This window comes from Sebastes fasciatus, chromosome 4, assembly GCF_043250625.1.
Source record: "Sebastes fasciatus isolate fSebFas1 chromosome 4, fSebFas1.pri, whole genome shotgun sequence".
Classification (NCBI taxonomy): domain Eukaryota; kingdom Metazoa; phylum Chordata; class Actinopteri; order Perciformes; family Sebastidae; genus Sebastes; species Sebastes fasciatus.
This window is the reverse complement of record NC_133798.1, coordinates 24680029-24706459: the sequence shown is the minus strand read 5'-3', so window position 1 is coordinate 24706459 and position 26431 is coordinate 24680029. Positions and strand designations below refer to the sequence as shown.

At 35.7% G+C, this 26431-nt stretch overlaps 2 long non-coding RNA genes across 3 annotated transcripts in view; one reads left to right on the top strand and one right to left on the bottom strand.

The window, feature by feature from the left end:
• LOC141766311 (uncharacterized) overlaps positions 1-26431 on the top strand; it is a 93207-nt gene that overhangs the window by 64996 nt on the left and 1780 nt on the right. The gene's annotated exons all lie outside the window — the stretch shown is intronic.
• On the bottom strand, positions 1495-25624 carry LOC141766310 (uncharacterized). Of its 2 annotated transcripts, none has more exons than XR_012593613.1 (3): positions 25354-25624; positions 20246-20332; positions 1495-2026 (listed from the first exon to the last, which is right to left on the bottom strand). It is a non-coding gene; the product is annotated as an uncharacterized LOC141766310 (long non-coding RNA). The 2 variants fall into 2 exon arrangements; XR_012593614.1 differs by lacking the exon at positions 25354-25624 and adding an exon at positions 21948-22151.

Here is a 26431-nt window from a genome sequence, read left to right as displayed (position 1 = left end):
ACTCTTCTATGACTTTTGACAAAATATATTATGATTTTAATTTTTTTTAAATACTTTACTATGACTTTTTTCGACATTCTATACTATGACTTTTTTATGAATTATTTCGACATACTATACTATGACTTTTTTATGACTTTTTTCGACATACTATACTGTGACTTTTTTTTTTCACACATACTGTGACATATTTCGACATATACTATGAGTTTTTTTCAACATACTTTTCTATGACTTTTTTTGATTTACTTTTTTCGACATACCATGCTATGACTTCTTTTTTTATTCTCAACATACTATACTGTTGATTTTTTTTGACATTCAATTACTTTTTTATGACTTTTTTTCGACATGCTTTTTTTCAACATACTATACTATGACTTTTTTATGAATTATTTTACTTTTTTCGACATACTGAACTATATCTTTTCAAAACATTTTAGACATACTACACTTTGACTTTTTATGCTTTTTTTCAACATACTTTTCTATGACTTTTTTAACATACAATGATTTTTTTTTTTTGACATTTTTTGACATTCTATATACTATGACATTTTTATTACTTTTTTTAACGTACTATACGATAACTTTTTTTTTACCTTTTTCGACATACTATACTATGAAATTTTTCGACAAACTATACTATGCCTTGTTTATGATCTTTTTTCCACATACCATACCATGACTTTTTTTTTACTTTTTTCAACAAACTATATTATCTTTTAAACATAAAATCTACATACTATGATGTTTTTTATATATATATATATATATTTTTTTTTTTATATATATATATATATATATATTTATATATATATATATATATATATATATATATTATACTATGACTTATTTTGACTTTCTATACTATGACTTTTTTGTGAATTTTTTGGACATACTATACTATGACTTGCTTTGACATACTGTACTATAACTTTAAAAAAAAAATTGACGTTCTATACTATTACTTTTTTTGAAATACTATACCATGACTTTTTTTACTTTTTTCGACAAATACTATAAATTTAAAAAAGAAAAAATCGACATACAATACTATGACTTTTTTTGACATACTATATGACTTTTTAATTTTGTTTTTGACATACTATACTATTACTTTTTTCGACATTCTATACTATGACTTTTTTAAAGTTTTTTTCCGACATACTATACTATGACTTTTTTTTTTTACTTTTTTTGACATGCTGAACTATATCTTTTCAAAAAAAACCTTCACATTACTTTTTTTCTGAATATTTTATTATGACTTTTTATGCTTTTTTCAACATACTCTCCTATGACTTCTTTGACACTATACTATGATATTTATATAACTTTTTTTGACATACTATATTGTGACATTTTATGCCTTCATACTCTTCTATGACTTTTTTTTTTTTTTTTTTTACTTTTTTAAACCACTTTATGTGATAGTGTAACATAAGGACAAGAGATGAGCGAACATGAATGCAACCAGGAGTAATTTATTTTTTAGTTACAGAAATTTTAACTTTATTTCTGGATGAACCAAAGGGCAAAAGAATAACAAACTATTTTCCCAACCAACATTCTGGCTAATCCTTATTTAACAAGAAAGCAAACAAAAAGATGTTTGCTTGGCCTTACACATTAAACTCAACATAAGGTGAAAACAGTGATTCATTCCTACTGCTTTCTGCTCCATAGTGTCTGAGTTTACTACAACTATACAAAGGAAAACAGTAGAGCTAACCATAGAATAACAGATGTTAAGATTGTCTAAGCATTTAGGTGGGAATATCAACAGTAAAGCTAAAGCTAGCAGTTGTCTAACACAAGCAAACTCAATGTTTTTATCACACTATTCACAGATTTTCACAAAATTTACAAAGTTTGGAGATACGAGTTGGAACGAGCCTCTGCTTCCAGCATCGACCCTCGTATAAACGTTGACAACCCAACAGCTAGAGAGACCGCTGTCTGGATCAGCCAATCTGAGCGGCAAAGTCACTGGAGGTCAACCAATCTGCGCTGGAACCAGCACCTGTCGGACACACAGATCTTCACAAATTAAAAAGAGCACTCATTCTCTATTGTTAATGCATAGAGAAAAAATACCGACATGCTATAGTATAGAACGTCGAAAAAAAGTCACAGTACAGTATTTCGGAAAAAGTCATGGAATAGTAGATCGAAAAAATTTACAAGAAGTAATAGTATAATTAGATGAAGAACGTAAAAAAAAAAAGTCATAGTATAGTATGTTGAAAAAGTAAAAAAAAAAAAAGTCATAGTAAATTATGTCGAAAAAAGTCATAAAAAAGCTGAAGTATAGAATGTCGAAAAAATGTCATAGTATACTACGATTTTGTATTACTTTTTTCGATATACTATACTATGACTTTTTAAGACATACTATACGATGACTTTTTTATGAACTTTTTTCGCCATACTATGCTATGACTTTTTGTAAAAAATTTCGACATACTATACTATGACATTTTTCGACATAACTTCACTATGCCTATGACTTTTTTTTCCACTTTTTCAACATAGTATAGTATGACAGTCTAGTTTTTTAAAAAAGGGAGATATTATACCATGACTTTTTTGACATACTAAAGTATCACTTCATTAAAGTTTTTTTCCGATATGCTATGACTTTTTTTTTTTTTTTTTTTTTTTTACATACAATACTATGACTTTGACATACTATACTGTGGCATTTTTATGACTTCATTCGACATACTAAACTATGAATTTTCATGACTTTTGACATTTTTATGACTTTTCTTAACATCCTCAATTAGGATTTTTTTCTGACTTGTTTTCAACATACTATACTATGACTGTTTTTTACATACCATGACTAAAAAGAATTTGACCTACTATACTTTTTGACTCACTATACTATAACTTTTTCTGACTTTTTTTGACAAACCAGAGTATTATTTTTTTTTCCTTTTTTTGACATTCTATACTCTGACTTTTTTTAAAATATTCTATGATATGTGTTTTTAATGACTTTTCTGACACATTATACTATGACAATTTTTTATTTTATTTGATAATGTCTTTTATTCACAGCATACACAGGAACCAGGTAAGCAAACTCCCGGTACTGTTTTAGCTTACGGTTTGAAGCCTTGAAAGTCTTTCGGGGGGGTACGGGAGCTTGACCCGGGTGGGCTGAACCGGAGTACTGGTAAGTCCGGAGGTAGCGTGAACCACACGTCTTTACCAAACAAATCAACAAGCGCCAGCAGGAAGTTAACACACAATGGCGAGTGTGGCAACACAAACAAAGTCAATAGTCCACAGTTATCCACAGGGTAGGAGAAAGGGAAACTCAAACTGCGGTACCGTCATTGGAAATGCACCACATAGCCCAGAGGAGCAGACAGAAACCAGGAACGCTGAGGCAGAACTCGCGGTTGGGGACAGAAGGCAGAGGTAACTTCGGGCTTACGACGATGCAGGTAAATCAGAGACAGGTGAGGTCGGCAACGGGAGATCAGTCTAAGGATGAGTGCTGGAGAGTCTTGCATGGAGGCGAAGAACAATCTGGCAATGAGTGAGTGGAACTGGGAACCTTAAATACTGGCCTTATTACTGATGAACTGCAGCTGTGAGCTCAGGTGTGCTGTTGGCTGGTGGGGTGAGGTGAGGGCGGAGTCATGGAAAAACACTGAGTGCAGGCATGAAGAGGAGCAGACTGTGAGAACATACTATACTAGGACTTTTATGACTTTCTTCAACAAACTATAATATGCATTTTTTAAATAACTTTTTTCAACATACTATACTAATCCTTTTTTAAACTTTTTTAACATACAATACCATGACTATTTTATGATTTTTTTTTTTTACAAATTACTGTACTATGACTTTCTTTTATTTTTTTCGACATACTATACCATGTCTTTTACAATATACTATGACTTTTTTTACGACTTTTTTGACATATACTATGGCTTTTTTATGACGTTTTATGAAATACTTAACTATGACTTTCTTTAATGACATTTTTATGGCACACTTTACCAAAACCTTTTTTCTTTAATTTCTTATGTCATACGATACTATGATATTTTTATGACATTTTTCATGACATACTATATTTTCACTCTTTTGTGACATTTTTTTATGACATAGTATATAATGATTCTTTTGTGACATTTGTAATGTCATACTATACTATTTAATTTATATGCCATACGATATTAACACAATTTTAATAAAAGAAAATTGAATCACATACTAAACTATGACTATTTATTGACATGTTTTATGGTAAACTATAGTATGACTTTTTAATAACATTTTATAGCTAACTATAGGCTACTAGGGTAGGATACTTTTTCTAAAACTTTTTAACTAATTTTTTATGGCATACTATAATATGACTTTATTATGACAATTTTGATGACATACGTACAGTGGAAACAGCTTATAGTGATAATGGTTACAGTGATCAACCTATATGGATCAAAAAGCTTGGGAAAGAATCATTCTTATATAAAAATGACATTCAAAACTAACTTAACTATAAACTAATATTTTCTCATTTCTAACTTTTAGGACAAGTGTCGAAAATGCATTTAAAACTCCTTCTTTTTGAAAGACTATTGTTCTGTAGCCAGAAGAGGATCATAAGTAGCTAACTGCAAAGCAGAACACAAACCACCAAAACAAGTGTCCACTACAATTTTACCAAAAGCTTACAGAGTGTTTCTCAGTATGTCAGTGGGTTCTGTGATCGCTACAGTCAAAGCCAGATGAATGAGTTTGCAGAGTTAGGTTTGATTTTGCAACCACAGACAGTATTCAACTGAATGGATATTAGTAAAAATGAATCAGGACACCCTGCAGATGATTCTACTGCCAGATTCTACCGCCAGGACATTTTCTGTGGGGAAACTCACAACATGTTGGTTGCAAAGATCATTTTAACACAACCCACTCACCAGACAGACCGCTGATATTGGACGATTTCTCAGATTACATTCCATGACAACATTTGTTCACCGCCAGAGTTTTTCAGATTATCATTCCTGTAATATCTGCTCATGAAAATTACAGTATGGTTCAGGTTTGGTTAGGTTTAGGCAGCTAAAGCTACTTGGTATATGGGAAGACATTGGTCTTGGAAAATAAACTCTGTGGTTAAGGTTCGTCAACATAAACACAAAGTTATGGTTATCATTTAAACCCTTTTTTCCCCTCATAATCCCAAATTTGGACCATGGGGTTTTAAATGCAGTATCATCATTGTTTACATGAACTTAATATACTCTGGATTCAAATGAGATTAGCAGTCTCATATTGCTATCATTCATCTGTTCTTTCCTTCATCTTTTGGGGGATTTTATATTTTAAGCATTATTGATTATGAAAATAGATATAAATCCTACCGCTGCTGCCTGTAGACTGATACGGTATATAAATAAAATGTTGCAAAATTTGCCATATACACCTAAAACACTTTAGCAACCATTTCTATGTTGTATATCACTACAATAAAAAACTTGATATATCATTTTGGCAGTTGTATTTAGCAAGCAAATTTATGTTTCTTTATTTTTAAGCTCTGTTGTTTCATTAATGTTCATGTAAAAGCCAGTCACTGGAAAGCAGGTACAGAAAGTAATCCCCATCCCTTTAAAAAGCCTCAGGTGTTCCTCCTTGCAGATACAGTAAGAGTTGAATTTGATACATGACTCCCTGTATGCATGTGTAAAGATTCAATAATACTTTAACCATGGCTTTCTCTCTCTGTCAACTTGAGCAAGGGAAATATCATTAGGCTGGGTTTGCCAGAGATAAATTTTGCTATCTTGGGATGTTACAGACCATTAACATCAAGCAAAGACGTATCACTTTTCCAGGACTGAGTATTGTATGTGAAAGGCTACACGCACCTCAGTGGATCCCAGTGGATATTAAGCTAACAGTTCTGGATTCCAGTGGGCATCTTAGCAAAGAGATCCTCTTTATTACACTATAAGTCAATGGCACAAATATGATCTGGGTGATGTGGAGCTTTATAGGAGGACTCAACCCAGCAGCTTTGTGAGAAGGGGTGTAGCTTGTCTACACTGCTTGTAATTTGCAGATTCTTTACACTGTATTGTGCACGCTGACAGGTTTGTGATTTGTTTGCACTTCATGGGTGTCTAATTGATTAAGATTAAAGGAGGACGGTTTGTCTGGCTGTTGAAGAAAATTCCTGTCTGATTTGTATTTGCCATGCCCCTCCTTTTTAAGTGCAAGTAGACCCTCTAACTACACACCTAACATGAGCCAACACAGGCCACATGCTGGTCCGCATGCTGGTTCACATGCACCGCATGACACAGCAGCTGAATGAAGCCATCACTTACTCACTGAACAACTGGGCTTGTGGCGTTGCTGTCTGTTGCAGGGAGCTTCACCATTTCCGTATACACTCAATAACCGCTATTGAACATATTCTGCGTTATTTATAAAATGTAATTAAATACAAAAAAAGTCTTTATGCATGGAATGTTTTATATTCATCCTTAAGATAATTCCTGTATTTAAAAGGAAATCCAATGAGAAGCAGAGTTAAATATTCTTTAGGTGGTACGTCGAAATTAAATGACATACCTGCTTTATTTTAATCATTTAAAAGTAATTGTATTTCTTGACAGTATTCACATTTGTAGTTAGAACTCTGTGATGTAATAATTGAATGGAAAAAAAATCCATGAAACTGTTACTTGTTTTAATTAAACCATAAATTTGAAACGTAGAAATTAAATGGGTTGAATAACAAAGGAAAATATCATGTCAAAGTCAGAAGTGGGTTTATTTCCCGCTGCAAGCTGAAGCTAAACTACAAAGTACAAGAACTGAATCCTGTCCTACTTCACTTGCTTTGATAGTGGACCACCATGTCATAAATAATGTATTAAAGGATTTACACTGCAGAGAAAGAGAGAGCTGCTTTCAGAAGAATGAAAGTTCCTTTACTAGTGCATGAAAAAAACATGTTAACTCTTTGCAGTCCAGACCCAATCTGAGTTATAAAAGACTTCATATATTTTCTTTTGTATTGTCCAGGTTAAGAGAGTGTTTGGTTTCCTTTTTACAGTTTGTGGTAGCTTATTTTTTCTGCCAAAAGGTGTTTGAGGCCTACTGGGACCACTTAAAAGTTTATGCAGAGCACTAGCCAAGTTGGACAAAAAAGCCTTGAAGTATACACACACTGGCCCCTTTCTCAGAACCTCTCAGCTCTGGCTAGGGGGAGTGTTGTTGGTTTATGAGAGGGAAAATAGCCCCAGCCTTCTGCAAAAGTGAAATGGGATTAAGGCCTTTGTTCGGCCCACAATGGTGAGGGGAATTAGCAATAGTTGTAGGCACTTAGAAGAGCTCTCACACAGAAGCTTATCCCAGATTTTGCACAATAATCATTTGAATATCAACAGTGTTTTGCAACTACAGCGCTAATGTATAAACCTCTCTCTTTTAGATATCGAAATCCCCAAAAGGATTTTTTTTTTTACCAATGGCCACATCACAAATATTCACGCTCTTTATGAAGAATCATATTTTTGAGAATCATTGTGCTTTGTGTAGCAGTAAAGCACATGGCATTTTAAAGGTGATGTTTGGGACAGAAGTTTTTAACCTTTATATTAGTTGTGATGCGAGCTTCCAATATTTGTTTTTGACTAAAAATGTAGTTAAATCACATATGTGATTAAACAGTTAAAGGACTACATCGTGTATGCACTAGATCTAATGTTAAACCAAATATGACTGATGTCCATTTTACGATATTTCCTCATTACTTCCAATTTACTGCAATATTTCTTACAAATGTCCAGCATTACTGCCCTATTTTTGCAACATTTAATAGAAAAAGTCAATATAATTTTCACTATCATGTACATTTTATTGTGAACTTTCCATTTATTGACCTTATTGATGACTTTCTACTCAAAACAACATAAAAATATACAACTTTAGAATGAGATTAAATGTCTAATCATTACGAAAAAGCAAAAACTCAGGAGTGCAACATAATGTACAAATTGAAGTGTAGGTTGTATGACAAAAACTTTCGTTTATGTCCACACTACTTTTCCTGCTTCCGTATGAGCTTTATATAAAATAGTGTTTTGGTCGTATTAGTATAGAAACGCGGGATCACATACTCTGACTGCAGACTTATCTGGGATCAGACGGATCCACTGACAAGCATAACTCTCACAGAGGAGGAATAATTCAGAGCTTCTGCCTCAGTTGAGTCTCACAAGACTGGCCTCAAGAAGTGTGATGGCCTCAGCATTTTTGCCCACACAGTGAAAACGTATTGTCCAAATCACAAAACATTGAGTGAGATCAGCAGACTTGTCAAGAGGCCCTGGCTTGAATATGAATGATGAGAGAAGAGCAGGGTGGTCCTAGTGCTGTTTTGGTGTTAGGCAGGTGAAAATAAGCTCAACTGTCCCCGCCAGCTGCCCATTGCTAAATCAGAAATAGGAGAGCAGAGAGTTTACCAAATTTTTTAAAAAAAGAGCTTTTAAGCACTTTCATGTAAATTAACACCAGAAACGCACCGAAATCATCTGCAGACATTGGTGTAATTGTCAAAATGTATTGAATTACTGGCACGATTACAATATTTCAAGCCCCCACCATGTAATCATAACGCCATCTTACTCAAATGTCACACTTTAGGTAAGTACTCGTACTGAAATGAGAAGAGAGGCTGAAGGTGGTTTTCCAAAGTGAAGCCACGCATGCATTTTCTGTCAAAATGGAGAAATTAAGACATAACACCTCCCCTTCTTTCCTGTCTTTAACACATGCACGCGCGCTAGTTCAATTCACTCGAGTGTCTGCATAGTTTCTGCATTCAACTGGATACAATGATGCACAAGATGAATAAAGTTATCTCTGCAGCTGAATGGGATGTTGCTGGTGGGAGGGAACAGGGAGGTTCCCTATACGCCTGAGCTGAAAGGAGCTCAGCTTTAAGGGCCAGTGCTGCAAGGGTCAGGGCCCAGCTGCTTTTAGGGGTGAAAGGGACACCAGCGGGCTGGACTGACTCAGGGAACCTAACAAAACCAATCGTGTCAAATAAAGACATCCCAGATTGGACATTGACAGATCCCTTCCCGAAGTTGCTGAACACACTTCACACATTCAAACTTTGCTCTGATTTGTATCATGTGTCACAGTCGGAGTCCCATTTCACTTGTTAAGAGTGTAATATATAAATATAATTTTTGTTTTTTTTGTTTTGTTTTGCTTAATTTGGTTTTGGGGGTCTGAAATCAACATTTCTAAACAGGTAGGATATATTTTTTAATAATTTCTTGGTGCCAGGATTTTATAATGAAATTAAAAGTAATACTCAGATATTCATTGTCATAACAAGGAAACCTCAAAACCAACTTTTATTATTTGTAAGTCACTTTCACTCTTTTAAAGTTTATATAACAGGACAGTTTTTTTTAATCTCAGATCTAGACCATTATTATCAGATGATGGATCTTCTTAATATTGGACATTGTGTTGAAGTGTGTTGTCAAAACCGCTGCTCTAAAAGTGGTTTGTTGATAGGTTTTACTTACTTTGCTATTGCTGTGTTGGTGGTGCTTCTATTTGGAAAAAAAAGGAGAAAAGATATTAGGCCTTCCCTCATTTCAAATGGTGCAGAAATTCACTAAGTTTGAATTTGTGGGGGGTAAGTAGGATAATAATCAGGCCACATTATAAGGAATTGGTGGTTCATTTTCCCTGTCAGCAGCAGCAGAGCTTTGCCCAAAGATGTGCCGACCTGTGCAGATGGGGTTCAAAGCCAATTTCCATGTTAAAAACTCCACACGGCTCAGAAATCCCTCCAACTGACTCTCTTGTTGATCAGAGTATGTGACAAGCATGTCTTTTAAAACACGTCTGCTCGTGTAAGTAGATGGAAGTGTTCAAATGTACAACAAACAGTCTGTCCAGGTTTGAGTGTAGTAATAGTGTTGTTTTCATGCATAGCCAGAGGCAATGACATAAAGACAAAAGATAGCTCTGGACTGTGCTGTCAAAATAGAAAATATGGCCCATTATATGTGTCATACAGTAATTACACAAACTGTAAAAAAAAAGTAGTCCTTTCCATTATTTTATTTTTTTTTTTAGTTTTACTCTCCCTTTCATCAAATGCGTGTCAAGTGTCGTTACAAAGCTTTAATTCTTGCCAGAAAATCAGTTCAACCATTCATCATCAGCTCACATTTAAATTTTCCTTCAGGCTGTTTTTTTTTTTTTTTTCTGCCTATGTGCCGAGTTTATTCAGAGACAGAAAATCTGTGAGAAGAATAAAGAGATCACCGGGATGGCGGGAATTTGTTTGATGAGTTATGAGATGAACCAGTTTTTTTTTTTAAAAAGGAGAAAAAATACATCTGCCAAGTATCATCCTCTGTGTCCCGAGGACCGCAGTGGTTTACGTCACTCTTTAGCTGTCGACTGCTGCCTGAATGCTGTGTGTTTGCACGCATGCACGGACACATTGCTTGTAGTGTCCAAGGGAGGGACAGTTTTACGCGTAAGTTCTGCACATAATTACCCAGAATTCTTTTTTTTTTTTAGTAAAGCCATCTATCTTAATTGCAATCACATATACTTCAAGAAGAGAGGCAACCGAAGAACAGTCTCATTTTTTTAGACTTTGTTCTTTGTTCACTGTTATCACACGACTCTGTGTAATGGTGTCGCTGCTATAAGCTGCTAGCCTGCTCCACTGTGCTGGATATATTATATCCATTGAAATGCCTGCTGGCTGCAGAGCATTAAGTATGGTGAAAACACAATCTTGGTGGGGTCTGTACGACTAACAATAGATAGAGGCATGATGACTTATTAAACACAGCCAACCGGCAGCATGGCTTTTCTTATTACCTTTTCAATTCCCAGCCTATAAAGCCTATGGGTCTGGTGACAAAACTCTTGCCATGTAATTCTCTCTCCGGCTGCTTTCATCAGCCGATTTTGTGGAGAAATATGAAGCTGATTTTATCGTACTCTATAAATTCACAAAAGGCCCTCAAGTTGCCCCCATGGAAGACATACCTCATCTCAGCGATGTGCCACCACTATTGCTGATCCCAAGCATTTGATAACAGTACCTCTCCTTTTTTTAATGATTTGACAGGCGTCAGACATGAACCCTATAGACACAGCATTTTTAATACACCTTTCTTTGCTTGTTTACACCAACCTCCTCAGATGAAAAGAACATATCTATCATCTCTTTCTCTCTCAATAAGTGATATATATTAAAACCTACAGCAGCTTTCCGATTAAATCAATTGTGCACCGTTGCTGCAGACAGAAAAAGGACATTTTAATCCTATAGCTCCAAGTAGATTTATTTTTATAGAGATTTTTTTTTTTTAAATCTCTGTTTCATTGCCTCAACACACACATACAGTATAAATCTCATCCAGAGTGCTCCAAAAGTCTTTGTTCCTGCAGAAAATGCTTCATTAATACACAAAACAGGTAAATAATAATAATAACTCACAGCCATCAAGTCACTTGCGAATAACAAAATGACACATTACACAAACTACAAATTAGTTATTGAGGGGAACCAGAAGAAAATAAGCAGTAATAAGACAGTTGCTGTCATATATTGTTATATTTTATGTGTTTGAATTTGCTTCTGTTTTACCCAGTTGTGTTCACTCCCCTCTCATCTAATTCTCTCATGTGGTTTCTGGCACATTTGCGGTATCCTGGCGTACAGCAGGGATTGTTTCCTTTGAAATGTTTTGACTATGGTGTCATTTTAAAAAACTTTCATCATGCATGGGTACCTAATCAATTGAAATTCAGCTGCCTTAGCCCCAAGCTTGGGTGTAACTTAGACCAGCTTTCATCAGCTCAGCCCTTTTAAAAATAGAAATCCTGCTATGATGAAATTTTCAGTTTGAAATGGATATTCAGCTCCTTCCACTGTGTTGTATTTAAAGTGAGAGCGCTGTAAACAAAACTTTTTATACATAGTTTTTATTTGCACAATTTGCATGATTAGCACCATGAGGACTGGATTATTATGTTAAAATTAGTAATTTATAATATTTCTGTATATAAACATGAATGCTCCATGTGTCAGTTAGCAGTTTACAAGGTCTGGTTGTGATCAGTGCATCTTGGGGCAACATCCCCCCCTCAGTCCTAATTAGATTTCCTACATTATAATGTTTGATAATGCCTCAAGGTTTGGTCCCTTCTATCAAAACATTTCTGCAAATATTCCCTCCTGTTAACTCTTTGTGGGCCCGCGTTACGTAATTATTTCATATTTGCTATCTTCACCTCCATAGGGGGAAATATTATCTGCAATAATCATTGTCATCATCATGATTCTCTTCGTGGTCTGTTGGCTCCAAATAAGTAATTTAGTTGTAAAGCAGCTTCATTTATTTTGCCTATTCATTTTTCTTCCTATCATATATCTAAATACAAATCTTCATTTTATAACTGACAGCTTATTACCTCTGAGCACATGCTGATAAATTTAATTCCAATGAGTTAGCTTCCATTTTCGGATCCCATTATCCACTAATGTGGCAGCAGCGTGTGGGAGGAGGAAACTTACAGGACAAGAACTCAGGAAATAAAATGTATGTCTTTACACATAAATATAAATGGTTTTAGATGGGTATTTATATTATTATTATTATCATTATTATTGTTATTATTTTTATTATGTTTATGTGTTATATTTAACATGCATTTGTCATTTATTAAGAAGAATCCATTCTGGATTTATTTTATTATTTGGGAACAAAAAAAATTATTTTAATTTGAGAACATTTATTTTAAAATTGTACAGGTTTTAAACACCAAAATTTGTGAATTATAAATTTATTGGATTATTTTTCACTGACTTTTTTTTATGGAAAGGGAAATTGAAGTTTTTTTTTAAACCAAATTGCAGCAGAGTAGTCCCCAAATAAAGCAGAAGTGTGAGTGTGTGAAGTGAGACTTTTAGTGCTGAGAGTGTTTTTTGGTTTGCATTTCAGTCCATTCAAAAACTAGGTCCCTTTATAAACATATATCTTCTAAGAGAGCAGCATTATGCCACAGTTGAGTCTATTTTGGCGAAGTAAGGAAGTAAGTAAACAATTATTATTAGCTTTGATGTTGGCCCTGAATAGCACTCAATTAACAATGTGGCTAATGAGCCCATTAAGGATGAAAGTGTTCTCAACAGGTATGAGAGGATACTGCTGTTTTTGGAGTCTCAGTTCTCAGCGTTGAATGCAGCATGAATAACGGTGCTCTTTCTCAATCGCTTCAAAGGCCAAACCTCTACAGCCCAGAGAGCAGAGTTAAATAAAGGTTTGCTTGCAATTGAAAATAAAAATGTAGATGGATAAATATTTTAAGCATAACAAAACAAAAACAAAAATCCTGGAAAAGTAGCAGAACATTAAGTCATGCTAATATTGTGAATAAATAAATATTTTGCTGAAAATTAAATCTTCTTTAAAATGCCTCGTACAACATGAGAAAGCCCCAAAATAAATGTGTGTGTTTTTAAAATTTGAACTAATTTTGCTTTAATTACATTTTAGTTAAAGCAAATATAAGCTTGCCTCAGTCTAATAGTAATTACTCTGCAGTACAAACAGGGCTTGTCTGTTGCAAAGAAAGAAAACTGAAAGAAAGACAGACTGGGAGGCTTTCTGCAGCCCCAGCGTTTCCTCTGAAGGACTTCCCACTGAAACGCACTGAAAGCCTCGCGCGTGGATTATTTCCACATTATTTGCTGCTGGATTCCAAAAGTTCTTGTTAACTAGCAACAACAATTCTTTTATACTGACCATCTTGTTTGTTTTATATGCAGGAATTTTTTTCTTTCAATCTCGTTTTACAAAACTAAATGAAAATTAAATAAAAAAATATGTAATAAATTATCATTTCCCATCTTCAACAGCAAAAATGTGACCTTAAAAAAAATTATCTTCCATGTTGTGGCAACACCGTGACATGTTATTTAACGTATGCATGATGAGGGTCAAATCTTTTTATTCTCTGCTGTCAAGCAATAAATGAACTCCTTCTGCTAAATATTTAAATCTGCTTTTATTAATGTGCAGGTGGAAATTATTTCTAAAAGAAACAAACACTGCAGAAAAAGGGCAAAAACGGTATTTAAAAAACAGTCAATGTGCACCAAAAAAATTACAATAAGTAAAGCAAATGATATAACAGTGTGTTGAATGAATTTATCTATTTGTAAAACCTGCTTGTCTGCAGAAGTTTCAGAATGTTATCAGTAGTTTCAGCTCAAGAATAGCTTGAGGTGTTTTGAGTGTAAATCCGTCTAAAGCTGCCAGCACTGACATACACAGCATATGCTAAATACAGATAAGAGTATTTTTAATAGATCTGCAAAAAGTCTCCCCACATAGCTCAATGGATGTGCTTTGAATGTAGTTGATAAATTGGCTTAAGCTGAATGCTGTATCCCAGCGCAACATTGTGCTACTGGGTGAGCCCATCACAAACTAGCCTTCCAGTAAAGACCACTTCCAGGGGAGGGATTATAGAAAAGCCTTCGAGATCAGCTTCATGTCTTACTAGAGTTTCTGATTATAAATAGTGCTATGTTACAGGAAAATAGGCATTGCCAAGGATCATATGGAAAAAAATATCTTTAAGCCATTTATTTACCTACAATGTCGAAATAAAAGGAAGGAGCGGTGTGAGGGACATTTTTCTAAATTTCCTTAAAAATCATTTTATTATCTTTAATTAAAAAAGTTTCTGTAGTTTTGATTGTTTACAATATGTTTTTCTTTATTTAAATTAATTTATAAAGCACCAAAATAAATCATTTTTATTGGAAAAATTGCAGCATAAAAGACAGAAATAAGTCCCATATTACCGCCATTACACTCAAATAGTTACTATGTGGTCAAACTCCAGTGTATTAATTTATGTCTGCACTCCAAGTCGGCTGAACTCAGGTCACGCACTTTGCCTCTTATTATTTTAAATGTGAGGAGGGAATTCTGCTCTTTAAAACAATTTGTCTCTTCAAATCCAGAGTTAAACTCCAGATAGATAGATAGATAAATAGATAGATATATAGATAGATAGATAGATCGATACGTAGATAGATAGATAGATAGATAGATAGATAGATAGATAGATAGATAGATAGATAGATAGAAAGTGGAGTAAGTGTTGACTGTCTTTGTTTCTCTTTAGCTCTCCTCAGGTCATCTGATTGTGTGGCTGAAGAAATGAGAGGGGCAGATAAGCCTCTTTTATGCTTCCAAGCCACTTAAAGAGCTGAAGCACCAGCTTCTGTTGCTACACTGCGAGGGAAGAAAACAAGTAATTTGTGTACTACAAAATGGCTCCTCTCGAAAATATGTGTTCCCTCAAATCCTTAATATACTACGAGCTCTGGTTCACCGCTGAAATGTATTTGAGAAATGAGGCTCACAGCAGTTTCATGACTTAAAAAATGTTAAACGAACTCCCACAGTATAGGCTTGGTTTGATTTTTATTCAGTATTTCTTTTTTTACTTTAACTCTTATTTTGATGTTTGCTTTTATCATAATGAAATAATCTTTCTTTTCTTGTATTATTTCAAAATTATGAACATCAGAGTGAATGTTTGTTCATGCAAAAAAAAATGTATTGGCTTGACTTTTGCGTAGCAAAAAAAAAAGTATCTAAGATTGTATTTTATTCAGTAATATGGAAATGTCCTCAGTTCTTGCTATATGTCATGAGGGCATCTCTTCTCTGCCTTCTTAATAAGGTAGTTCTGCAGGCCTCTACTGTAATATATTTCACCAATAAAGCAATTCCAGAGCCAGCCTGGCCTTTTGACCACCACTGAGAACGTGGAAAGCAGCAGGCCGCCTTTGCTAACTAGGCTTACTCTCTAATATTAGATACCTGTCCCCTGGCTTTTCAGAGGGGGGCTTAGCAGTTGATATTTTCATTTGGTCCTGCCAAGATGCGACACCCCCGCTTTAATCTTGTGTTTGACGTTAAGCGCTCTGTTCATGAAAAGTCTCGGTGAACTTCAACCTTAGGGTGGTGCTGTCATACAAAAATGATGTGGTGGGGGAGTGAAACTGGCTGGTCTATCCTTGACCTCTCCCATTGGCCTGCCAAAGTCTTTCCCCTGCCCTTCTTAATCAGGTGGGACCCTTCCCTTTAAGAGTGGGAGATGGTATATTCTCAGCATCCAGCTGCGTCTTTTATACTAACTGGCACAGATGTCCACGGATGAAGACGTAGCAGAGAAATTGTGATGGAAGAGAGCAATGCTGCTCTGTGCTTTTTTTTTTCTTTTTTTTTTAAAGAAAACCTTCAGAAGTCCATACAGAAAACTGTCGATGATTGAACATTTAAAAAGCCAATAATACAAATTCAATATCAAGAAACACATTTAAGAAAAAGATGCTTCTCTTTGATACTTTAATTTTCTCATTAATGAGAACATGGATAGCTAAATCCAATGTTTGGGAAAAAAAATATTGTTGATATGCAAGATTAATGGTCTGAATTGAAAACAGAGTTCCCTCCGTTTGTTGAGAGGCAATTACTTTCATCTAAGCTAGAGGACATCAGTATACATTTTGTAGGTGTTAAACATGCTTAAGACTATCATAAGGAAGACAAAGTAGGAGTAGACTAATGAATTTCTCATGATGGGTAACTACCTCTTCATTCAGCTGCAGGTATTGTGCTCTGCTTCCATGTTAGCATTTATTGTGATGTTGAGGACAAATAAGCCACTTCTCTGCAATCGTTAAGATGAGTTTCCCTACTGATTGATGTGTGGAATCAATTGCTCCCCATAGCATCCATGTCAGTCTATTACCACACAGCCTGGTAATGATAGGCTGTTCTCCTCTAGATTATAGAGCTCTGTCACAAAGCAACAAAGACTTGCTTCCATGTCTGACCTGGTCTGCTATAATTGAGAGTAGCTTCATTTTTACTCTGTAGGTAAACAAAAAAAATTGTCTTTATTATATTTAAAGTAGTGATTTCTTTACACAGTAATGCGATGAATTATTAATATGATGAATTACTGAATAAAAATGTCTTTTTAGAGCTTTGAGCCTGAAAAAAAAAAACATGTGTGTTGTCTGTTTAGCTGAAGAAGAAAAAAAGAAACTTAAATTTGAAAAAAAAAAATTGAGAGATTATTCGCCTTAATGATGGATAAAACCCTATTTCAACAGTCAGGATCATATTCAAAGCATATATCTGATCAGAATTGAAGTCAGAGTCCTCGCTTTCCAGCGCAAACATATTTTGAAGTCATCAAAACAACAGGTGTTTTCCTCCTCGAAATACCCCTCTGTGTAACTGTCCTTTTTTTTTGTCATGTGAATACACCACAGCTCTCTTACTGCCAAGCTGACTACCATCCAACCCAGTAAAGTGCCAGCAGCATTGCCATTCATTTAGTTTGTGGCCCAGAGACGTACCACACAGCCCTGATCCTGATTACACATGATCAAAGATGGGTTTGATTACATATTTGAACTTAGTTAAAATCGACATGCCTGCGTTCCTCTGAAACGACTAATTGAATAGACTTAGGAGTTTTATAATGGTTTAATACAACAATTGGCATTTTCTTCAGGTTGACCTCAATCATTGGAGTAGGACTACAGTTTGTGCTGCATTAATTACCTACAGTGGAATTTGATTATCAGAAAATATGGTGCATATCAAGTGATTTCCTGCCCTAAGTAAAATTATTCTGTATAGTTAGAGTTGGAAAAAGATGACATGGGAACTTCAATCAAGACAAAAGGCTCGAGCTAATGAGACTGGTTACGGATTCAAATTTATGGAAATTTTATTAATTACAGACACCTATCTTTCATCTGCACCATTTAGTGGTGAAGTAATTAAAACCAACAATGACGGTCCCAGCAGTGGAAAAAGCAAACAAGATCAAAGAAAGCGGAGCAGTCAGGAGAAAGTCCCGTATATATACTGAACTGGGCCGGGCCGTGGGCAACAGGGCCTCATTAAAGTCACACTGAGTTGATCATCAATTAACCTGCTTTGTATTGTGTCTGATTTTAAACTCGCATAACACCATTTTAAGGTTTGAGCCTCATGTTTGGCTGGAGGTGACCAAGACACATCTTAAGTGTCATGAGGGAACAACCTTTGATTGGTTGATTGGAAAGGACGATTGATTGTGGAGTTGACTGGACTTAATACAAAACGAATAACACCATTTTTAACCAACAAACAAATCATAAAGACCACAATCTGATGTGGATATTATTATTCTCCAAGACTATGTAAAACATGTTTATTTTTTTTCTTGGTTAGCTGATTTTGCTCATCTCTACTCCAATTAAGTGAAAGTAAAAGCCAAGGATGTTTGAGTCAAATGAGATTGTTACAACAGTTTCTAAACTGCATCGCCTTTGCGAGTCGCGTGGGCAAAGAATGCATACGCTAAACATAGATGTTACATATATGATAGTTGATTAAATTAGTTTCTGATTTGATTTCTGAGATGTAATTTTTTCATTTAGTGGTGGAAATGATTTCAAACTGATAATCCTGAATGTTTAGCACGCCTTTAATTTGTCTGATCGTTCGCACATTAGCTGCATAAACTGCTTTTTGCAACGATAAAAGTGTGCAAAAGTTAACACCGTTCCTTTTGCATTGATGTTTCTACATGACGTGTTTTTATTTAAGGCATGATTTTAAACCGTATAATGGATGATGATCCTTATGTGTTAAAGTACGTAAAGCACAGCAAATATATGTTTTTATTCCTTAACAGCACTGAGAGTTCAGCGAGGGTTTGACAACATTCAAATGAACCACTGATGAAGATATCCAAGTACTTTAATTGACTCAAACTCTGTAGTGAAGATTACTGCAGCACTCAAAGCAGACGAATAGATCAAACGCTGACAAAGAACCACCAGAGACCCGACGCCTATACGGACAACAAATGGATGGGCAGTCTTAACTTTTATTATGAGCAGCGGAGGTCATATTTAAAATGAGAGATTAGCCGCTCATCACAATATGGGTGGATTATCAACTACCTGCAATGAAAGCAACCCCTGGCTCTGGGTCGATAAGAGTTTGACTGCATTTCGAATTAATTTTCCTCAGCTTAGAGAGACGGACTCCTATCTTGTTATTGATCACAGCGTTAATCCATAACCAAGCTCATCCTTTCCCCACTGAACGAGCAAGAAAATATAAAACCATCACTGTGGAGGACTCTCGACTGCGTCTATAAAAACTGGAACAGACTTAGAAGTGATTAGAGTTCATTATTTAAGAATACGTTCCCAGACTATTGTTTCACATGTCAGTCCATTTTGTATTGATCTGTCTTTTTTTTTTTTTACAATTTTAACATTTATTCTGCTCCGTATTCCTTTGGTCTGGGTTGTGTTTATACATGACGATTGATTGATTTCCCCGACAGCAGGAACACTTCACACCTCGGCTGCTTTCTCTGTTTGTCTTTTCCAACAGAGGGACCTCCACAGTGGATGAAATTTAGCCCCGACCTCTGACCTTTGGGTTCAGCGTTTGTCTCCAGTCCAGTGACCACAAACAACTCCTGGATTGCTGTAAATGTCAGTGCAGCGGCGTCCCCACCTCTCCCCTGTGAACCATAGGGCTGCACTCAACCTGCACTAATAGGACACTTTCATGAGAGCGCCATTATCAGTTATGCTGCATTTGATATCTCAGATTTCCTCCTTATGATGCCTCTATAAACTGAACGACTGTCATCAAACAAACAGCAATGAGGGGCTGTTTTTTATACACTTCTTTACTTCCTTTTATTCAGCTCTTCAAACCTTAAATTTTGTAGTTTAAAGCACTTCATATAATGCAAAGATGTGAATTATTTCATCTTATTTTGGAAATTTAAGATTTTCGAAGCAGAGTTTTATTACCTACAGAGTGCAGGATGAGCTGCTGTAAGTGACCCATTTAGCACACACAAAGCAGCTGGTACCATCTATCATAAGGCTCAGTTATAATAGATTGTAATTCTTGTTCTGAAGACATTGGTTGTAATGCATCCCATTTTGAAGCACTTTGGCTCGCCCTTCCCCCACCCATAAACACACACGCTCCCTTTCTCTCCTCTGCGGGCCTCCCGAGGTTGGTGTCTCTGCGTTAGGACTCCATTGTTGCCTACTGCTGGATAATGCCCTTATTAATTGTACCTCTTTGTAAGGTGTCAGCTGTAGCCTCAGATTGAGATGGATGGATCTCTGGAGTCTGCTCCCTGGCCCTCCACAGACGCTCTATCTCTGCACAACACACAGATGCAACAGTGAGCGCTGACACACTACTATGACTAAAAGCTGAGATTAAAAACAGGCATATTTTAATTATTCCACAAAAACAAAGAAGAAACATGTTCCCAAACTGAATATTTCTGTCATTGCTAAGGTGAGCTAGCATGTGATGTGCTTTAATTATCTGAATATCTGAGCGCACGATCTATAGCAGTGATGAAATATCTTTTTTTATTGATTATTTTAGTGTGTTGCAGAAATACTGGTTAATTAGGTGGACCGAAGCTTCCGTGAGATCAACAGCATTAACATCAAATCCTTTCCCTCTCATTAAAGGAAACAGAGTCAATTTAATTAATGCATATTAATCCCCACTGATGCTCATTTTAGCTTTAAAAAAGGCAATGCAGTGTGGACTTCACATTAAAAAATCTAGTTTGATCACTCTCTGAATCAACATATACACATTTTGATAGCATTTCTCATAATCTTTAGATTCATTAACTGAATTGTAGGTAAGGTCATTTTACCTGCAGTCATAATGATCATTTGTTGTGTTTATTATTAATGTTAGTTGGTTTCAATTAGGGCCAGTCAATAATTCAATAATATAGTATATCGTCTTGCAGTGTAATCGTATAGATACTTAATAAATAATAAGTCAAATTTACAATCCTACAGTCACTGGGAACATACAGTATATTTTTTTCAAAGTAATGGAATTTAATACATTTATTAATGGGACAAACATGAGTTTAATTTTAAAATGTGATTTTGAATTAAAATAATAATAATAATAAAAATAATTATGCTCTGTGCTCAGGATAACTTTTAAACAAGAAAATGCACATCTTGAAATAGTGTTTAAAATATTGAAGTTGCGTTAGTGCACATAAAAGACAAGGAGCTCTCTCCAACTTGGCCACAGTTTACATTAAACCGGTTGTACGACTTTGTACTGTAACTGTCACAGTTGCGACCAACAAGAATGATGCAAGATAGTGAAGAAGGAATGTCCTGAAAAACACACCTGGGATTGAATTGATTTTGAATATTTTAGTAAGATAAACACAATGCACCAATGTCAAGATAATGCTGTAATAATAATATTAATTTTGTCCATATTCCACTGATATTGACTTCATTTCTTGTTTGAATGTCCCCCTGCTGTTAGCACCCTTAACATGGCTTTATGAATGTCAGTCGATGCCACTTTAACCGACCGTATCATCATGATCACACAGTTAACCAGGGCTGTTGAATAATAATGAGTTGATCTGAAAGCCCCTCTGACGACATGTACTGTAATAATAAACCCAGAACAAACCAGCTAATAGCAACATTTTTCACAGCTTTTGGGATGTTTGAGGTATTTTAAATCACAATTTCTTTAAAGAAAAGGGAAAATAAAGCAATTTAACTGATTCAATTTGTCACTTAAAATCTCATAGGAGACCCAATGATAACTCTAGTTTCAATGTAGTGATTGTTATTTAAGTTTCCAACCGTCTTAAAGCGGAAGTAGGCGAGATTGGAGCAAATATCGTGAAACAGGTAACCTGAGAAAAATCATGTTGATAGGTGTTTCCTCTGATGCTCCTAACGGCATCTGCAAGACTTCACTTACCGGTGGAAACCAAGCAGTAAGAGCTGATCTGCTGTCCAGCTGCCGTCTATGAGAGCTGGCTGTCAATCACTCGCGAACTCCGACCAAACCGGTCAAACTAGGCAGCGCTGATCAATTATGATTCAATATTATGTTACGTTAATGCCTATTTCTCTCCTGAAATGTTTCCAGATCATCTTGTAGTGCACAGTTTAGCTGTAAAATGAGAACGTTTGTCACACCGCCGCCATTGTTGAAATCTGGTTAAGGAACGCCAAGTTCCGGTCACATGACCCGGAGCACAGCCAATAGGAACGCTCTCTCAATGAAATGACCTGTGATTGGTCAAAGTCTCCCGTCACGGGCTAGGTTTTCTAAAGCCTGAAAACAGAGCTATGAGGAGGTGCAGAAGTCTAAGTTATCTCTCAGAACACTTGACTTACTGCCACTTTAATGCAGAAGAAATAGACATCCCTGCTACTACTGAACAGTAGCACTAAATGAATGCAGAGCTGTGGATTGTTTTATGGATGTTTTTAGGTTGTTTTATAATTTTATTCTCAGGTATTGTCTTATTTATTGTAGTATATATCAAGTGTACTATTTATAGATTTTAAGGGCTGAGAGAGAGCCAGGGTAAAATGCTATTCACTGTACTTTTAAATGCATATGACAAATAAACTTGAAACTTGTTACCAAAGTGCTTTTGAGCAAGGCAACTCAATGCCTACACAGCTCCAATCAAGCTGTTCATTATTGATGATCCAAAATTGCAGAAGAAATTCCAGTTGAGAAGATAAATTAAAGTTTTTATGGTCAAACTTTCTAATATTGTTTATATATTATATCCACATATTTGAGAAAGTTGTAAAACAAATTGTTTTATGTCCTTATAATGAACAAATTCCTTAACATATTGTAATTCTTTTAAAGCCTTTTATCCACAGCTCTTCTCTGAAACAATACGGTAACTGGTGGCTGCACAGGCAAGAGGAGACTGAAGTAGTAAAGCGGAGGGGGGGGGGAGAAGCACAGACCAGAAAATGGAGATCCACTCCCTTCAGATCCCATTTAGAGAGGCCCTGCACATTTTTAAAGTGTCAATTGTTTTTGTCTCTTGAAGTGTAGATGGAATGTTTGAATTCCAGTATTAACTGTAGTGCCTGCTGAGTTAAATTATGGTCCCTGGGCTGTGGGGTGGGAGTAATCAATAAGAATACACGAGGCAGTGTGTAATGTGTCTGCTCCTAGCAGCAGGGACACTGTCCCCCTTAGCCTGTCCCCCAGCAGGTTAGATAAATATGATACTGAAACAGGGCACACTGGATTATATGATATCAATGTAGAATCAGGGAAGTGCTATTACACTCCCCTAGCCCACTGTGAGTACTATTGACAAGGTTGGCTTTGAACACGGTAGTGTATCGCTCTCTCGCTCCTCTCTTTTTTCTCCTCTCTCTCTCTTTTTCTCTCTGCATAATATTGAAGAACCACGGGAGGAAAGGGATCTATATTTCACTTAGCTTTGATTAAAATGGCTATTTTATGCCCGTGCCTTGAAGTTGTGTTTATTGCACACCACAAGTTAATCTGCAGAAGGGCATGCTGTGATCATAATTTCTACATTTCCAGATGCTCCTTTTTGCATAAAGAGCCAATAACATAATGTAGAATCAATATACATTGATTTGATTTTTAACGCTCTGCGACATATAACATTTTCCTATTGATAACTGGATCTTTTCCCTTTCTCCATGTTGACCCCGTCAAATGTCCAACCAATTAAGCAGTGTGCCGGTGTTGTTGTTTGGCTGCTTACTAGTTGCTCATACAGTAACCTCATATCACTGATCTACTCAGACTATTGATTGGCTCTCCCTCCTCAGTGGTGAAAGGATCAAACCTGGCATGTCTAAAAGGCCATTATCAGCGTCCACTTCAGATAACCTGCCACAACTTGATATAGCCCCTTTCACAGGTCGCAACCTCTCTGCCCTCTCCAGCCATCTAACCCCCCTCGACCCACCCAACCATCATTATCATTCTTGTGTTTAATGACACACAGGTCAAGAAAACTGCACCGTGTTGATGTCTCACATGTGAATAATCCATGCATCTCCTGCAAAATGTCATGCTTCTGGTTTATCAGGTAGCGCAGAGGCAAACAACAGTGTATTTTAAGATGCAGCTCTTTCTCCTGATTAATATTCTGTAGGTTGAATTTTCATCCATTTTTGAAAATATGTCAGCCCCTAAATATCACTGCAGTTTTCAGAGCATTCTTTTAGGAGAAAAACACTTTAGCAGACAGACAAATTCAATTAAAGGTTGATAGCAACAACCCCCAGTCTTCATTTGTACACTTCATTTAGACGTTCAGTCATTCCTTTATTTCAATTAAACCCCTAACAAGTGTGCTGGGGTCTGGATTTGTTGCACTTTCCAAAGTGCATTTTTTCTCTAAGAGGAATCTAGATATTAAAGCGTTTTTTTTTTTTTAGGCCAGGTATTAGTCACATCGTGGTTGCTTTCACACAAAAGATTTGGCAGAAGCTAATTTGCATAAGGTCAGAGTCAAGCTCCTGATGGAAGTTGTGCAGCATCCCTGTCTCTTAGCAACACTCTTTCTCTCTTGGTGTCTGTGTTGAATTGACTGGTCCTTGGCACTCATCTTTCACCAAGAAAATTCATAATGAAATGCCACCCGGCAACCTGCATCTATCACCGAGAGACACTCCCCACTATCCCTCTTGGGTTGCAATACTTTTTACACTGGAATTAATAAATCAGCACATTGTTTAATGGCACCAGCGGAGGAGAATGTCACCACACTATGTGGTTCGCTCAGATTCGACTTTGGTTTTAGGGGGGGATAAACATGTTTATTAAGAATTGTGCCAAGATTAGAGGCAAATTAGCAGGTAATTGGAGACACCTGCAAAACAAAGGGGAGGATGGAGAGGTGGTAGTGTGGAGAGCGATAAAGGAAGAGATTGGGCTTCTGGGCTGGCCTCCACCCATTTATTGGTGGGGGAGGTATTTAAAAAGAGGGGATTTGGTATGTTGAGAAAATGACTTTTGTCCTCTTCCATGGCGACAGCATCCAGATGCTGCCAAGAGATGTTAATAGAGGGTCAAATTTTGGACAATAGTATCCATCACTGCTTTCACAACTGCCTCCATCCTCCAAGCTGAACGCTTTCTCTGGTTAAAAAGAAGAGATGTGCTCCAATTACTGTTTTTGGCAAAGGCAGCCAGCCATAAACTATCCTGTAATTATCACTCTGCTGATGCTTTCTATCATCTTGGTCACCTTGGTCACCACGTGGTCTTTGCCCAGCGCATTTAAACTTCCTGTGACAGGTCAAATCCATGCACATGTATCGCCCTCGTGCACATCCTCCTCGTGCTTTCTATTCGTGCATACCTGTTTTTTTCTTCTTCTTCTTCTTCTTCTTCTTCTACGTCGTGCTCGTCAACAACATCCAAGTCATGACAGGTGCTGGGTGGACATTAAACCTGCTGTTTTCTGTTTCCAAGCACGCCGCCGCGTTTCACGACTCATTTCCAGGCAGAATCTGGCTCTGAGGACTCTGCCTGAGGAAACGTCTTCTGTCTGTGCACTGCTCTGGGAATTATTTCAGCTCTCCCTGCTGTTGCACCCAGATACATACGCACCCTTCAACTGGCTCATGGCACCGCAATGCTACTGAAAATTGAGCAAATAATAATCAATTTTATTTTTATTTATTTATAAATATTATAATATAAATATTATTATAGTTTGTATTATTATTATTATTATTATTATTATTATTATTATTATTATTAATATCATTGTTATTATTGTTATTATTATTATTATTACTATTGTTATTATTGTTATTATTATTATCATCATCAAATAATATTTATAGTCAAATTAAAATATTAACTTACAATACTGAAAATGGAGCAAATCATAATAAATTTTTAATCTTTATTTATTTATAAATATAATATAAATCTTATTATAGTTTTTATTATTATTATTATTATTGTTATTATTGTTATTATTATTATTATTATTATTATTATTATTATAATGATCATCAAATAATAGTTATAGTCTAATTAAAATACTTTAGAGTATAAATTGGTTGTGTCAGGCTAAGGTGTTAGAATTAGGTTGCAAAAATTCTAAATTTGATAAAAAAAATAATTTAATTAGTTAATTAATTACTCAATTTAAGCTGCACGAAACTGTTACACCTGGACACATTATTTACGTGGTGGTCACGTGCGCAAGCTGATCACATCTCTAAACTGTGACACCTCGGGATTTTGATTATAACCAGGAGGTTAAGAGAACTAAATGAGGAGGTGGTGTTTGTTTTTTCTATACATGTAGCTCAAATTATTATTATTTTTTTCATATTCGAAATATTTCATTATCCACTTCAATAAATTGACGGAATGTCCTTTAAACATTCTCTCAATCTATTAATTAAGCTTTTTTTTCTTTC